The sequence below is a fragment of the Protopterus annectens genome, chromosome 6.part0, assembly GCF_019279795.1.
Source record: "Protopterus annectens isolate FY-2018-M chromosome 6.part0, PAN1.0, whole genome shotgun sequence".
Lineage (NCBI taxonomy): Eukaryota > Metazoa > Chordata > Ceratodontiformes > Protopteridae > Protopterus > Protopterus annectens.
In genome coordinates, this window is record NC_056737.1 from 9,263,995 (window position 1) to 9,268,994 (window position 5,000).

Consider the following 5,000-nt stretch of genomic DNA (forward strand, 5'->3'; position numbering starts at 1 on the left):
TGTTACACTGCTGCAGTCATTACACTTGGATTATCCTGCCGTCAGGCAGTCCCGCAGTCGGCCAGAGTTCCAAAGTCTTGGTCCGGCGTTGGTTGCTGTCTCTTCTTCCCTGACGTCAGTGCGCCAGGGGTATATAAGATGCATCCGACGCCATTTTCTTCACTTTCTTGCCGCTCGGTGCCCAAAGCAGAAGCAGTTCGCAAGTGCCGGTCAGCCAACTCCTGAGATTTTCGAAGTCGAATTTCAGATCCGAAGTCTTCAATAAAGCTAAGTACCCGTTGAAACTTTTTCTTGCCTCAGACCGATGTCAGAAAAAGTTAATAATTGTATTTCTTGTGGGAAGCAAATACCTCATAAGGACTTCCACTCTAACTGTATTCCATGCCTAGGCCCTGATCACGACGTCACTAGTTGTCGGTTTTGTGCTAGATTTAACAAACGCACTATAAAAAGATGTTTTGATTTTGCTTTGCACTACTTTGGCCGAAGGTTCAATTATACTATGCCGTCGGATCAACCGACGACTGCAATACCGAAAAAAGCAAAGGGCAAAGGCAAGGATAAAGACAGGCATCCGAGGTCCAAAACTGACGACAAAACCTCTTCTAGGCCAGTCGCCGGTTCTCAGTGAGGCGCTTTCGCAGCCCCTGACACCCGCTACCTCAGAGCCACTGGCCACCTCTGACTCCCACGTGGAGACAACTAGGCCTCTAGAAACTCAAGGTATTAGGCCTACGGAAACTAATCCCTCAGATGGGTCCGGAGCCACTGAGCAGGCATCGGCTTCTGAGGGTGTTTTCAGACCTTCACAACTTACCATTAAAGCAACAGCCAAGACAAAAGTACCATTAAAGACAAAGAAGCAAGTACAGCATTCTCATGGACAGTCCTCCATGCCTAAGAAACAGATGCTTAAAATGGCCGAAAACCTCATTACTCTACTCTAATCCGGGGTTCCCATCCCCCTCCTGAGAAAAGGCCTAGGCAGGATACAGACTGATTCCTCTGATCAGGTTTCCATTTCCTCTGATTCATCTTCATACCAGGGATACTCTCTACCCGCCTATGAGGACTCTGATGCTGAAGAATCTATCCCTTCAGCCTCTCCTCCTGAGGATTATTCTTTTGGGGAAACTTTACATACCATGAGGGAGCATTTCCATTGGGAAAGTCAGGATTACTCAGAATCCAAGAAAAGACTCAGGGATTTCCTTTTATTGCCTCAGCACAGGCCCCTGGCTATTCCGCCTGTGCTAGATATTGTGGATGATGTGTTCTCTGAATCCATCTTATCTCCTGATTCTTTGCCCCCTGCACCAGCCAAGCCAGATGGGTACTAGAGAGTCCCTGACTCTCAAGTTTCTTTATAAAAATCCTTCTGCTGATCCAGAAACTATTTCCCAGGGTCCAAAAGGGGTTAAGGCTTCCATTGCAAAAAATTCAGTACCCTCTGACAGAGATTTCAGAGCTTTGGATAGATGGGGGAAGAAAGTATACACTTCTGCAACTTTAGCAGTAAGGGCTTTAAATTGCCAGTTTCACATGCTTAAGTACCAACAATATTTAATGGCTCAGTTAAAACAGAAAATGCTTGCAAGCTCAGAAGCTCCTGATTGTAAAGAAATGCAGGATTTATTGCAATGCAGTTGAACTGGTGGGAAAATGTACTCTGCAATGTGGTTTTGATTCTTTAGAGCCCTCTTGTAGAGCCGCAGTTACAGGTTCTGTGATTCGAAGACATGCTTGATTAAAAGAACAGAGCTTACCTGATCATGTTAAGGCAAAATTATTGGGTGCTCCTTTACAGCATGATACTTTGTTTGGTGTTAAGGCAGAAGAGGTGTTAAAGAAAATGGAGGATAAAGCTATATCTATGCAAACAGTCAAGGATTTCTTACAGGTACAGCCGCCTCGATTTAGCAGAAATTGGTCAACAAAGAATTGGTCCTTTCCAGTGTCAGACAGGCCACAGAGAGGCAGATACAGACGCTCAAGAGGCAGATCTCAACCCCAAGGCTCAAACAGACCATGACAGTGGGGCACCTCAACCCCAAAAGGAGGTGAGGACAAGTCTCAACCTTACAGGAAACGGTCACAATGACTTCCCCCTTCGTACGCCAAGCACTTTCCTTTTAGAAGCCCCCTTAGGGGGAAAACTAGCACTTTTTTCTCGAAACTGATAATGGCAGTGGAACCTTTTATAATTTTTCATCAGGACAGGGTTTCTTTAAGGACAAACCTTACCTTTATGCCAAAGGTGGTATCTAGTGTGGCTCTTAACAAACCATCCATTTGCCAACTTTTTATCAAAACCCCCAGAATAAGGGGAGAAACTTCTGCATTCTTTGGACTTACACAGGCAGCTACGCTTCTACTTGGACAAAACAAAAGCTTTCAGGAAAACTGAGCAATTGTTTGTAGCATATGCTGCAGGATCACCGGGCAAGGCTATCTCAAAGCAGACTATATCCAAATGGATAGGACACTGTATTCGTTACTGCTACACACAGCATGGAAAATCAGTCCCAAATAACATTAGGCCACATTCCACCAGGGCAACAGCCACTTCAACAGCCTTTCTCAGAGGAGTTACCTGTCAAGGAAATTGAGGTTGCAACTTGGAATTCAGTGCACACCTTTACCAAGCATTACCACCTGCCTCTTTACTCTAAATCCAGAGCAGGATTTGCCACTGCAGTTCTGCAGGGACTCCTAGCCAATCCTAACTCTTTATAGACCAGCCACCCAACTTTAGATTTGGGATTCTACCCAAGTGTAATGACTGCAGCAGTGTAACACGATTAACCTAGTACAGTTTTGTACCTACCATAAATGTAGATGTTAAAGTGTTCACACTGCTGCAGTCCAGGTTACCCTCCCTCCATCCCCTCTCAACTAGCTGAACTTATCTATACCTTTCTATCCTATACAACCTTTGTGGTGTATTTGCTTGTAACTGAAGGTATTGTTTTTATTTTAAATGTACATTTTTTTATTAGCAATATGTATTGCCCCAGATGTCAGGTGCCCCCAAGTAGGTAAGCATGAAAAACTGAAGAGAATGGCGTCGGATGCATCTTGTATACCCCCGGTGCACTGACGTCAGGGAAGAAGCGACAGCAACCGATGCCGGACCAAGACTTTGGAACTCTGGCCGACTGCGGGACTGCCTGATGGCAGGATAACCCAAGTGTAATGACTGCAGCAGTGTGAACACTCGAACATCTACATTTGTGGTAGGTACAAAACTGTACTTTTACTTCTCTTTTGGGTGCAGGAGTAATTGGTGCTGCTGATTAACAAGGATATTGAAGAAAAACAAAAAACATTGGCATCATCCCTGTACATGTGGGTTAGTTTATTTTCTTGGGAAGGCACTTTCTTGAGGACTATCAAATCTGCTCAAAGAATGTCAGAGTTGGAGGCCCTCATGTTGGGAACCATATGTGGTCGTAGTCAGAATGGACCCTGACCCTTGTTTAACTTCCTTTTTCTACATAGAAATAGAGTTTAGAGTTGTCCCCAAACCTGTCCATTCAGCTCCTTGTTTTCCTTCATGGGTGCAGAAACAGGGAAGCTTTTGTAGCATGGTTATGCTTTGCAGCTCTGGTTTTACTTTGAAGCATGGTGTACAAGTTTACAAATATGGATCCGCTTTTCATCTGAGTTTGCGGAAAAAGTGAAGGGTTGGCAGCTGCCAGGCAAATTATTTCCAAGTGGATTTATATTACTCTATCATCAGGTTGTTGTGTCTTTCGGCTTTCACTCTCTCCAGGAATGTCTCCATCACATACTTTTCTCCCACTGCTGTTTGGTTGTTGATTCAGAGCTCCTCTAAATGTTGTCAGAACCAGAGCTCCTCTAAACGTTGTCAGAACCATTACCAGAAACTGGGACTCCTTTGTTATTTCAGGACTTGGCCCTCTGATCTTATTCTCTGCCTTTCTTGCCTTTTCATCACTGATAGTTTTATTGCTTGTGTCTCAGGTTAGTTATAGACCCACTGATGATAATTTTGAGCTTATAAGATGTTTTTTATAGTATTGTTTTATATATAGTGGCAGCCTCCATAATGGGTCACAGTTACCCTCTCACCATCCCCTGTGCTTGGACAGACCCTGCCATTTTGGAGCTACTGTTGGCATTCCCTTAGTCAGGCAAGCCTATATTTACATGCCAGTTAACTGCGTATGTGTCAGACCCTCTTTTTATTCATCAAAGTGCACACTTACTTAGTGGCTGCTAGTAAATTGTCGTCCTCATTCTCCTAAAACAACTTCTTAAACCACAATGTTCATAACTTGTGATGCATGGCTCAGTGTGTGAGACCGTCTGAAAAGAAGAAAATGCCAAACTGGAACTGAATAGAGGATGAACCAAGTAAGTCTGCTGAGACAGTACCTGTCCTAAGTCAGCTGTTTAAATTCTTACTGTATCTGTTTAGTTTCAGTTGACCTACAGAGGAGAGCTTGTAATGACCAAGTAAACCTGTCTATATGGATTGCATACAGAATAGCTACCTGGAAAACAATCATCTACTTGTCAGTGCTGTTTTCAGGTCTCGTATTTGGGATGTTACTGCTTCCTCTGGCTGTTTCAAGAGAATCCACTGCTCACGTTTGCTGCAGACTCGTTTTTATGTGTGCATACTGCCACCAAATGTTAGCTGATATTTCATTTTCAGAATTAAAGCTTTCTGTGTCAGTATGGTAGTAACCCATGTTTTCATTTCCATGTTAAGCTGTAGATACGCATTTCTGGGCCAGAGCTGTGTCAAATTGTCTAACGTGTAATTATGTAAACGTAGATTTTGCGCAGGAAGAGTCTGTATTGGAAGAGTTGGAGGAGGGGAGGTTACTGTGTTGTAATGTTTTGGGGAACTTTGATCTCAGACATTCTGAACAGCATTGTGCAATGCAGTACTGACTTTTTTGTATGCTTCTCTCAACTCTCACTAGTTGTGTAGTTTCAGTGCAGGAGTAAGGTTCTTGCTGTGCACT

The 5,000-nt window shown here is 43.7% G+C and overlaps 1 protein-coding gene across 4 annotated transcripts in view; it reads left to right on the top strand.

Annotated features, from left to right (window-relative positions):
• PC (pyruvate carboxylase) overlaps positions 1-5,000 on the top strand; it is a 2,844,646-nt gene that overhangs the window by 105,490 nt on the left and 2,734,156 nt on the right. Inside the window, exon 1 of one of the 4 annotated variants that reach the window (XM_044073796.1) lies at positions 4,953-5,000. This exon is cut by the window's right edge and continues 70 nt beyond it. The exons of the other annotated variants lie outside the window; for them this stretch is intronic. The gene's annotated coding sequence lies outside the window, so the exon portion shown is untranslated. Of the gene's footprint in view, positions 1-4,952 lie in introns of those variants that run through there. 4 annotated transcript variants of the gene reach the window in all.